This window comes from Platalea leucorodia (assembly GCF_965183815.1).
Source record: "Platalea leucorodia genome assembly, chromosome: 11".
Lineage (NCBI taxonomy): Eukaryota > Metazoa > Chordata > Aves > Pelecaniformes > Threskiornithidae > Platalea > Platalea leucorodia.
In genome coordinates, this window is record NC_138833.1 from 11,538,991 (window position 1) to 11,551,161 (window position 12,171).

At 45.6% G+C, this 12,171-nt stretch overlaps 1 protein-coding gene across 5 annotated transcripts in view; it reads right to left on the minus strand.

The window, feature by feature from the left end:
- CANX (calnexin) overlaps nt 1–12,171 on the minus strand; it is a 49,625-nt gene that overhangs the window by 12,164 nt on the left and 25,290 nt on the right. The window contains exon 1 of one of the 5 annotated variants that reach the window (XM_082323709.1): nt 7,393–7,425. The exons of 1 other annotated variant lie outside the window; for it this stretch is intronic. The gene's annotated coding sequence lies outside the window, so the exon portion shown is untranslated. Of the gene's footprint in view, nt 1–6,612; nt 6,742–7,201; nt 7,222–7,328; nt 7,369–7,392; nt 7,426–12,171 lie in introns of those variants that run through there. 3 more of the 5 variants (XM_082323708.1, XM_082323711.1, XM_082323707.1) reach the window with 3 other exon arrangements.

Genomic DNA, 12,171 nt, shown 5'->3' on the forward strand with positions numbered 1-12,171 from the left:
TTCAATATTTTTTTGTCCTTTCAACTGTGGGACACTGGCATTTTCATTCATCAGTCCCCTTCCCCAGGTTTTATGCTGAAATTACTGCCAACAGTTATTGATACTACTGGCAGATGTCTATAAGCAATTGAGGCTACTAAGGCAGGCTCAGGAGAAAATTTCTTACTATTTAACAGATAGTTAATTTGATTTCCATCTTTCGATCTCTAATTTAACAGGATGACAAAAAAAAAGGCTATCTGTTAACAGAGGCTTTACAGAATTAAAATATCACACTTCAACTAACTTATAAGGTGCCCAGCACATTGTCACACCTAAAATATGGCAGACCTTGGCAAGCCATAGCTCAAAAGATCTTGTAAGTAAGATGGGTTTCAATTTTACTTTCTTGCTAGAAAAACTGCAAGATCACTGCACTTTTAGGTTGCTACAGAAGACAACACTCCTAGCATGCTGCTCATAGTTTTATCTGCCAAAAAAACCCCCCACAAAAACCTTTGCCTTGCTCATCTTTTCTCCTTTGAATCACATTCCAAATTTTTCTTCCAAAACCAGAGTTGTAACTGAGACTAATACTTTTTTGAAAGCAAGTATAAAACCAAACATCCCCTCCTTCCCTTACACTCCTGCCTCAGGCTGTAGCCCTGCACTTACAAACATAACTCAAGCAGAGTTAATAGTGCCTATAGTGGCATAACATCATCCTAGAAATCAAACTTTCAACTTTCCAAAGCATGTTTAGGCAACCAGAAGAATTTACAGTCTTAAAGGCTTATCAGCACTATCCAATACTCCAAAACTACGTTGCATAGCAGATCTACCAATACTCCAAAACTACGTTGCATACCATATCTACCATTCTTAGATTATTCTTTAACTTACTTCTAATGACAGAGGGGATGTTTTATAACTACAACAAAACTGTATTTTGAAGACTTGTGCTGAGGTCATGTCCAGTTTGTCACTACAGCAACATGCAATTGCAGCCAGTTTTCTAACAATAGTGATGGCCTTGAGGATTATGGTCTAAATGCATGCTCACAACCCTCCTCCCTCACAATTCAGGCAACTGCACCGAAACACCTCTGAGCCAAAAGGACACCATTCATAGCATGATCAGCTGACAAAAACTTTCAAGTGTTGTTAAATATGAGCAAAGCTTGTTTGCTTAATGCACAGGGTAGAGCCAAAATTGAAAACAGTTACAGACCTCATAGCAGCTCATAGCTCTTATTACTAATGTGGGAACCACAATACAAATCCAAGGAATGAAAACTGTCAAGCCAACATCGGTACCCTTGGAAGTTCAAATTCCTCTTGCACGTTCTCTGAATAACTCATGCCCGCCAGCATAAAAAAAAAGGTACAGAAAACAAGAGCCTGAAACTTCATTTGAAAAAGTGATCTTTAGAGGTCCGGATCTGTCCTGTGTGACTGAATCAACTACAGATGAGATGGCAGAAGGACACCTGTCCAAGGGAAGGGTTGAATTTTGTCTTACCTTACCAACAGGGCCTCACCAAATACATCTTTAACAGAGCTAAATTCAGGAAGATTTTACCCCAAGTTTTATAACTGCTTTCAAATTATATTATGCAGATAGAATGACCACTTCATGATTTCAAAAGTGATACGAGGAAATTAATCTTAAACATATAGCAAGGTTAGAAATAAGACAATTCTATCCTTCTAAGAGGAAGGAGTTTCTGCATTCCTCCCAAGCCTGTGCAAAGGACATTAATGATTTAGCATGCAAGTAATCCCTTAAGTAATCTCACCACTAGCCAACCAGCAATAAAGTTTTGGTGAAAGAATTAAATCATCCCCCCAACTTCCATGCCAGTACTGACTCCATATGTAATAATTACCTACTTCACAATCCCATCCCAACTACAACCCTTCGGAAATATTTGTCAGCAGCAAATGGACTTTGGTAAATGCTACCACATAAGTGGCAAAGCCACAGAGCCTCATACTGCCCGCAAGGTTGCTCCAGAAATTCTTCTGTCAATGTATCCTAGTGAAACCAGACAATTCTATCAGTGACCCATACAGCAGGGGCAGAAGCTATGCCACTGTGCACATCTCTGCTCCTGACACAACCATAGGTATCCACCCTGTAGGGTCTGCATTTATCAGTTAATGCTCTGTCCGAATTTAAGGCCTCATTGAACCTCATTTCAAGGTAGAAGTACTATCTGTTCAAGTTCCCAAGCAAGCTTTTTTTTTCCTCCCCCAAAAAAAGGAGAAAGCTAAAAGCATGAAGAGAAGCTAATCCAGTTTCATGTCCTTGCCTCTTTATAATCATCGGAAAGCAGTATTCACAAGTCTGTATCCCTACAGAAAGCTGTTCAGGACACCTCCTACATATTAAATCAGTCTCAAATTCAACATAAGCTACCATTCATAGACCGTGAGCGGACTGGTAGCATCTCCTGCAACTGCCAGTTGTCATGCCAAGCTCTTTATATTGTTACAGATTAACAGAATAAGAACTAACTAAATGATAAGAAATAAAAGACACTATGTTCTCAGAAGAGCAATTTAAGTGAAGCACACATTTTTGGTATTTAAAAAGCTACTTCTGTCCATAATGGATACCGCTACAGGAGAAAATTTCAACTTCACACAATCCTTAGGGACACAACAGAAACATGATTATGCCCAAGTAAATTCAGTTATTCCTAAATAGAAGATAGAAAGGGAGGGGAGGGGGAGAGAGAAGAAACTCAGGTTTTATACAGAACAGGTATAAAACAATTTTTCAGTGGTGCTTTAAGTTGCTAGCAACTACAAGTGTTCAATTAGTCACCTAAAATGCAGTCTAACCTTCAGGCACACAGCCATCTATTCTATTATGATCAGATTTCTTCCTTGAAGAAGTGTCCAATTCCCAAGCAATTATCATTAGCCATTTTTGACTCCGCCTGCACTTCCCTTCTTTGGGTTTAACCGTGTAATATTTCTGAAGGTTAGTGTATTCTGATCATGCAACTGCTAAAAGTCTTTAACAAAGGAACCCTTTCATAATAGGCAAGAGCTTCTGACATCTCCATTCTACTTCAATGCAACCCTCATTTTCACCATAACAATGTGTCAAGTCAGAGATGACTAAAACTTCATCTACTTTTTTTTTTTTATAAGGTCTTCAGACACTTATAGACATTGGCACACCACTTGGATCAAAGAGAAAACTCCTGCAGTATAATAACATAGTACTAACTAGGAAGAGAGTTTGAGACTGCCAGGGCTAACAAATCATTTGTTCTCTGTCTGTGTGTCCACCCACAGCCAGCTTCTACACTAGAAAATTTATAGCTGACATTTAAGCACTGTTCACCTGACTGTCAAAAGGCCAAAGCATTTTCCCCTGGAATTTACAGGAGCTATAGCAGAGCACTGAAAACAGACACCTGGAACAGCCTCACTACACAGACTTTACAAAGCAAAAACTAAACCAAATTGGAGTGAGATTCAGAGACAAGATCAGCTTCTTGCCATAGAAGTGGCACTCTTAAAATGTAGGGCCAAGTGATTGCTACCTTTGGATTTCAAGAAAGTCATGCAGCTTCAGAGATTTGTTTTTATTTAGAATTCCCCTTTCACTGGGCATAAAGGGAAAATTTGTTCTTAATTGTTGGCATGTCCCCAGAAACACTTGACCCATACAGCACAGAGTTGTCACCACTCTCTAACATACATGTCCTGGGGAACAACAGACAGTGAAAGGGTCCATGCAAAGGATGTTTAAGTCCTTTGCTATCATACTTCCAGAACATACTTTCTAAAAAGTAACTTCCCTGTCAGGTCAAACAGAGCCTGCAAAACCAGTTTAATCATCTCCTTGGTTACTAATCTATTTGAGTGGTTCATCAAGCCAGTTCTTAACCGTGCATATTTCAGAATGTATAACTACATTTGAATTGCTACTGGCTATCTAGTTTATTACTTCTTTTTTTTCTGGAAGAATTAACAGTCAGATTAAATGGGTTTTACTAAAAATAAGTCACTTACTATGAACTACATCTCAGCAATTTAACTGGAAGAGCATCAGTGGTTTCTATTTCAGCAACACCTGAAGTGACAGCTGAATGACTTAAATATAGGAAAGGCAAAATTTGCTAGCAAAGTCCTGTGTTCCAAATACTGGATTTCAGTACGGTATTTACAGGGGAAGCACACCAGTAAAAACAAGCATAATGCAAGGCAAGAATTATGGAAGAAAAATTTAAAGGCACAAAAGTAAAGAAACTCATCACAACACAAAAAAAAAGGCAAGGAGACAAGAACAGAAAGGCTGAGACATACCCATTTTCCCTCTCAAATGAGATTTTTACAGTTTCTGGGCAAAGGCTTGGCTACCCTACTTTGTAGTCCACTGGTTTCTTAAAGTCAGAACTACCAAAGAGCAGAGGAAACCTTTTCTGTATCTCACAATCCCTCCACCTTCCACATCCTGGCTCCTCTGCAGTGCCAAGGTAACTGTTTACACAGCCTCATGATGAACTAGCAGCTGTTTTAAGATGGCTCGAAGTCCTTCTGCCATGTTATTTTAACCCTGAATCAATACCCCAGTCCAATCCAGCACACAAAGGCAAAAAGAGTTGTAGCAGGACAAGTGAAAGTACTGTGACATAAAGTAGCCAAGGATAAAGGAAATTAAGCTGTTGGCAGCAGAGTCAGCTTAATGCCATAGTTTCATGTGCAGTTCTGTCATCCGCGCTTGTCTAAGACAGACCTGTCTTTAGGCAGATTTGGGAGATCTACACTCTGCAGGAAAGCTGAACAGCTAACTGTGTGGCCAAACACTATAATTTCAGCCACCAGTACATTACCTCACCACCCCTCTGAGAGGGACAGGATACACTAGGATACACTGCTACATAAGATTTGAGGAAAGTCTCCTGGAAAGGATTAGCCAAACCTCTCCTGGAGAGCTCAACAGCCCCACAGAAAAAGCTGCTTTCTGTTTGGGTTTTAAGGAGCACAAACCAGGCAAGAGATTAGGTGTGAAAGGTGACAGCAACAAAGCTTGGTTTTAATAAGCATTTAAAATATGCCTGTTTCTAAAAATAATGTACAACAGTGCAGATACAGTAAGGGAGAAAACACCATGTACCATTTGTCAGCAAAGAGATCATTCCCACAGAACTGGAAGTCCTTGGAGGGCAAAGACAGAACTGCAAGGCTTTTCGACCATAAAACAGATGGGCTGCTAGGAAAATTACATTAGGTGGGGGGAGATCTGGAGGTGCCCCAAGATCTTTCAGACCATCATGCCTAGAAATCAATTCAAGTTTGCCCTGCTACACAATTGATTCCAACAAGAACAGGCTGCCACCACAATCAGTACTAGAGGCAGAAAAATGAAAGGCCAGAAAAGGAAGTAAAAGGCAGGGCTAAGTACAAGTCACAGTGTATTCTCAGTAACGGATTTATTCATTTACTTAGGGGGAAGTGCTGCAGCTCATCAAATGAGAGGGTAATCTAACAGAAGCAGCAAGCTTTCTTACTGTTTTCCATTAGGCTTCTCTTCCTAGGAGGGCAGTTGATACCAGGAAGCAGTTTACATCCTATACACAGCTTGTGATGTTGTCTGTGAATTGTACAAGTATTCCCTTCATAATTTTTTTTTTGAAACTAGAAATACTGAGACTTAATATAAACACAAAGTTTAACTCAAAGCCTTTCCTAGTTTTGTTAAGTGTTTTGAATAAGCCCATGTAATATGACCAAATCAACAGTAAGGAGGTTTTTGAAGTCATTTCAAGTGCATCAGAGTGAACCCAGAGTAACATATTTCAACCTGTATTTAACCAGTATTTTATCCATATTAACTCATATATTATTATAGTCCCGCCATCTCCTTGCAATATTTTAGCAGTAACCTAAACCAGAGGGTAAAATGTCCCATAAAACCTGTGTGTTAGCTATACTTACTTGACAATGTTAAGTAAACATACTGCATTTAGAAATACATTACATTCCCAGTGACCAGTTTTCAGACATCTAACATACTCTAAATAAATTCCAGAAAGTTTTCTACAATGCTCTGCAGAAACGATGCAGCATTAATTGTGTTAACAATAATAATAAAGTCTGGACCTTTACCATTACTACTACTATTAATAGGTCTGCTTCCCTTCACAACCAAATCGCCTACAGCATTTCTCTTTCTACAGCCTAGAAAGTTCTTAACCACAAGACTGCACGTGAAAGTTCACTCTTTGGAATCAGTACAGACAAGAAAGCAGTAGGCTATGCAGGCTTTACCTCAAAGGTATGGAGTTTTTTTTGTTTTAAAAGCACACAATACAATCCTCAGCCAACAAAATGAGAACTAAGATGTCATATATATACTATTTTGGAGACACCCAACACAAGCGATATTCAGGCAGTAAAAATCAAAGCATGTGTTTTAAGTCCCCAAAATTCTCAGACCTTGCTGCTGCAGAGTCTCCTGTACTTCACCTTTGGCCTCCCTCACTGTCTGATTACCACATCTTCCCCACCTGTTGGGCCTCCAGTTCTGCGCCTTGAACTCCCCTTTCCAGAGACTTCTACTTCCCCTCGCACGGCCGAACCAGGCCACACACTGTGCTCCGCACTCACCTCCTCTTCTAGTTCTGCGGGGCTTCCTACTCACGGTGAGCAGTTTTAGGTGGCTAAAGACCACTTCGACACGTTAGCGGCCGGCACCAGAACAAGAAGCCAAATTAAACCCAAACCACAGCCGACCCCACCAGCCCACATCCACCTCCGATCCCCGCTTCCCTCCCCCTCAGAAGCCGCTCCCCGTCCCACCCTGGGGGGGGGAGGAAGGAGGGCAACCAAGTGCCCCATCGGCCCCACTCCAGCCGCGGCCCTGCCACAAGCCGCTCCCAGTCCAGACGTCCCAGAACTTACCAGAAGGCACGCCGCTCCCCGCCAGGCCTCTCAGAAGCCTACGGGGGCCGAGCGGGCGCCGGCGGCGCCTGCAGCAGCCCCGTGCCCACCCCCCGCCGCAGGGCTCCCCAGACACGGCCGCCCCTCTCGCCCCGGCTCCCGGGGGACCCGCCGCCCTCCCCACCCCACGGCGCACGTACGGGCCCCTCGCCGCCCACCACACCCAAGGCCCAGCAGCATCCCGCCGCCCCGCCGGGCCCTGCCCGCCGCGCGCCCCCAGGCAGGCCCGGCTCCCCCGGGCTGCCCGCCGCCTCACCCCGCCAATCCCCCGGCGTGCCCCGCGGGTGGGCCTGCTCCCCGCTCCCGGTCCCGGTCCCCCACCCCCACGGTCGCGGAGCTGCCCTGGCCGCACCGGCTGGTGGGGATAGGGGGGGCACACTCACCCGCCGCAGCCCCACGCGCCCCCGTCCGCCGCCCCCAGCCTCCCCGCCCCTCCGTGGCCCTCACCTCTGTCACGTGCCTGCGCGCCCAGGGCCGCCGCCCGCCTATCTACCGCGCGCCAGCCCCGCCCCCGGCCCACCTCGCTTCGCCTCTCCCATTGGTGGAGAGCGCGCCTGCCCGCCCACCCGGCTGCCAGTCCGGCGTCTTGATTGGCTGGCGGTGACGCCGCTCAACGGCCTGCCCGCCTCAAAACACGCCCCAACAGCGCTACCCTTCGTGGAGTGCTATAATTGGTTGGTGGGGTTGCAGGAAGTGTTGGGTGATTGGCTGGTTGAGGGGAGGCTGTTGAGATGTGGGCGGGGACCCAGCGGATATCTGTCCGGTAGTGCCGCAGGCGGCGGGTGTCCGGCGGGAGGGGCTTGAGGTAGCGCCTGCGTCCCGCCGCCGCCGCCTGCTGCCTTACGGCCCCTACGCTGCGGGGACGGTAGCGCCCGGGTCGCGGGGAGGCGCTGCTGGGGGCCCTTGCTCCGTTGCTGCCGCAGGCCCTGAGGCGAGGCCGCAGCGGCCGGCCTTGCTTCACCCTGCGCAGCGGAGGCATCCTGGGTCTGCCTGTGCAGCTGGGGATGCTGGGGGGGCTCACCCGGGAGGTCTGTCCCAGTGCCTGAGCACCATGATATTAAAGAGCAATTTCACCTTTGCTTCTGTCTTTTCTGTCCTTACCTCCTTGGAAAGGGTTTTCAAGTTTTCCTGCCTATTCAGAAAATTCAGCATATCTAGTATGTTTTTCTCAAATACAAGCTGAAGTTTTAAGGAAACTGGAACACTTCACACAGGCTCTGATGTGTTTAGAGCATGGCAGTGGTGCTGAGGCAGCCTCTTGTTTAAAGACTTTGTTCAATATCAGAAGCTTTAAGCTGTGCTATATTTCCAAAATTAACATAATGTATTCCTGTAGACGTGAAATACTGTGTAAATGCTCAACATTTACACATCCAAACAAATACAGAAACAAAGCGAAATGCAGAAATAACTGTCCCTGCTGTACTGACTGGGAAGGAGAGAGGCCAGAGGAGGTAACTGGTTTGCATGGAAGCATGCAAGTAACTGTCAGAGCAAGATTAAACTTCAGGAGTCCCTGTCTCCTGCTGCGTACGTACAGCAGTGTGGGATGGCAATGAATGAGGTCCTATGATGAGGAAAGCAGAGTCCTGTTACCCTATCAGTAATACCACTTTTCAGTTGTATCTGAGCTGCTTAAGCTGAGAACACTTCAATGGAAAACTGTATCTGAGCTACCCAGCAAGCTCCTGTGTGGTCTGTGTGCTGCAGCCTGTTTGAGCAGATAGGAGGTAGTCTGTAGGAATACCAAATTCAATATTGCTAGGAGGGGCGGGGAGAAGGAAGAAAGATGAGGGGATTTTTTGTAAACATAAATCTGTTTTGAGTTGATGCAATGAGTCAGCAACGTAAGTCTTACCACAGAGAAAATTCCACTGTGTTAGGACAACGCAAGCAGGGCCCCGGCACTCAGCAATAAGGCTCAGCATAAATGAAATCAGCAAATCCCTGTTTACACTGAAGTTTGGAATCAAACGCTCACATTTTTCCAGAAAGCCACCAAGCTGGCTCCTAAACCTCCCCATTGACTGAGCTACACCCAGAGACTGAACAGAAGATGCAGACAGACAGGCAGGGAAACAGCCACCAGCAACAGGAAGCACATGAGATACCAAGCACTTTAAATAAGAAACTAAAAACACCATGGAGGAATACTTTAAAGGGTAACAAAGCAGTATAATTTAGCAGGCTCCCTCCCCAATCTAGGCAAAATGCAGTTTTCCACCAAATATCTTTTAAGCCTCTCTTTTGAAACAGGTTGTTAGTTCCAACATAACTGACAGGACAGCACAATACCACTGCTGCATATACTCACACATGCCTGTCACATGTGCCTTCCCTTTCTCTCCCACCCTTTCCCAAAAAAGAAGACATTCCTTCCTTTTACAACCTGCTGAATCATGGCACAGGCAGGCAGCCCTGGAGCCCGCTCCTGCCTGTGCTGCTTTGTCATCGAGGGGAACAGAACAGCATAAGTTAAAACAAAAAAATAGAAGCTGCTAAAAGCATATCCTACACTGTGATTTTTGAGATGTTTGAACTTAGATAAAAGGAATACAAAATCAACATGAGAGAGAGAGATAATCCAGAAAGAAAAAAAATAAAGACGGATAAAGGGAACAGAAGAAACATGCAGAGAGATTTAACTGCTTTGGCAGCTGAGGTGGTGATATTTTTAGACCAGACTATGGAATGCCAGGGCAGGGGCAATGAAAGAAAGAGGGACAGCAGATACCACACAGCAAACATGACATTGTCAAGGAAAACCATTCAGGTGTGTTCAGGCTTTGCCACAGGAAATTTGCCTCATTCTACTGATAGACACTTGGGGAGCATGCTGCGGAAAGGCAGAAAAGGGGCAGTGTGGTGAGGCTGGCAGAGCCTGCATATGCAGAACTCAGAGGTGAGAGGCAATCCTCAGTTTATAAGTGAACCACAGCTTTGAATAATTGTATTTTTGGGAACTTTCCTTGCCCTGACTGTTACCAGACAGAGAAACCTCCTGTGCTTTCAGCTGATACTTTCCATTCTTAATTCCCTCTAACCTCGATCTCTGAAGAATTCCTCCTTCCTTAATCCCTGCAGGGCATTGTCACATCGCTAGCGCTCTCCTTGTATTTCAAACATTAGTAGCAGATCTTTTCAGACTCATTCTCCTCTGGAAAACTGGCAAGAAGTGAGTGGAAAATCAAGCAGGTCGGAGTTGTGGGACATCAGTGACACCACACTGACAGATAGCAGGCAGTCAAGGCAGATTACTAGCGGGAGACGCTGACTTTTGCTCTTTCAGACTTTGAACTGCAGGAGGGAAGACAAGCTCACATCTCTGCATGGGGCAATGTCCATGCGCCCTGGTACGCTTTTCATGGAAAACACATTTCTTTACAATGACATCTGTGGAGAGCACGCCTAAGAAAAGGATAGGAAAAGATACACTGACATTATCAAAACGGGTGGGGGCTAAGTGTCTAAAGGAGATAATAAAGTCCTGCCATTTTCAAAGCTAATAAATGTGAATGTAAGCAGTGGTATATATTAATTGTAATAAGAGGAGGCAGCTAAGTAGAAAAAGGAAAAACCAACAGAGAACCAGAAGCAGATGGATGGGAGGAAACAGGCAGAGTACGGAGGTGGAAGAAGATAACCCATCCACCTGAAAACATTCACACAAGCTAGGAAGTGCCCCCTGGGAACAGGAACTTTACAGAAAACTTCTGGACCCAGAAGCTCAGAGTTACCCCAGACAAGAAAAGAGGTGCAAGTTTGGTCTGGACACAAGCTAGGGAAATCCTGATGGTTTTCATGGGTTGTACACAGCTTTTGTGGCTCCCTTAGGCATTGCACTGGTTTGCTGGGCACCATTTGGTTCCCACTGTGCCCCTTTCCACCAGTTCTTTCACAGATCAGATGTAGGCTTGCTGAAGAGTGGGCCTCAAATATCCCCAGAATTGTGTCCTCCCTGCAGGTCTCACACTTGAAGCATTTTTATCTAAGCATGGTTGCAACACACGCAACAGGAGTTACTCCCTCAGTAGGGAAATGCAGATTACCCTTCAGATGCAAACACAGCATCCCCCAAACAGCTAAAGACTGCCAGCCATTACAATAGGCTACCACCACTTCAGTGGCCTGAGTGCATGAGCAATGCCCAAAACTCTTTTCAAAGCACAAAATCAGCAATGCCCAAAACTTTTTTCAAAGCACAAAATCCCCATTCCACACAGCTCAGTAGGAGCCAGGGCACAGAGAGGGGCTGAGAGCGTTATTAGCAACGTGGCCAAAAGAGACGTTGTGTCTCTGTGTTTCTGCTGTGCTGAAACAGAAAGTCTTTCCGCTTTAGCTCACGCGTTTCATATCAGCCAGGGCCGACAGTGACTGACAATACCTGCTGTCCCCCAGCTGCTTAGTGGCTCCGTGCTAATTCCTCTATGACCGGTGTCCGTACAGCAACACACAACCCCCGCGTGAGTCCATCCTGCCTTGCACGTGGCCAGCTGGGGCACTGTCTGCTTCAGGGCTTCTTGTTCGTTTGTTTGTTTGGAAGCAGGTGTTTTGCCAAGGAAGCTTTTGTTTGTTTGTTTGTTTTGAAGAACAAAAAAACATTTTCAGTTATCAATCGTCAAGTTTCCAAACATCTTAAGTTTTGACAGACTAATGGGGTGCAATTAATGGCAACTGAAATTCCACTAAAATGTAGAATATCACAGGGAGAAAGGAAAGCAGTAAATGGGTTTATTATTTAGGAGGAAGAAGGGCATGACAACTTCCCAACTGGCTCTATGAAGGAAGGAAGGCAGGAAGCCTCTTCTCCCATGCCAACATGTGATTGCTCAAGGGCATGGCAAGGTCCCATGGCCAGGATTCCCCAGGAGCCCCCCACCCACACCCCGCTCACCCCTTGGCTTCAGGGACACAAACGCCTCCAGCCCCGCATGAGAAGCCAGGCATCTGGGGCCAAATGCAACCCTGGGGTAACTGAGCTGGCTTCAGCACAGTGCTGCCCCTCAGCAGCTGCCTGCCTTCCCCACTGCATTCTCGTCTTAAAAAACAGGCAAATATCGTGGTAGAGCATCTGCATTCCTGACATGCCACATAAACAGCACAAGGCCACCTCGCACCCCTGGCCCATCCTAAGCCTGACTTGCTGAAGTCAATAAACCAGAATTAGCAGCACTTAACTCAGTGACCTCTCTGGACCTGCCACTCTCCCACTCGCAACCATCAGCT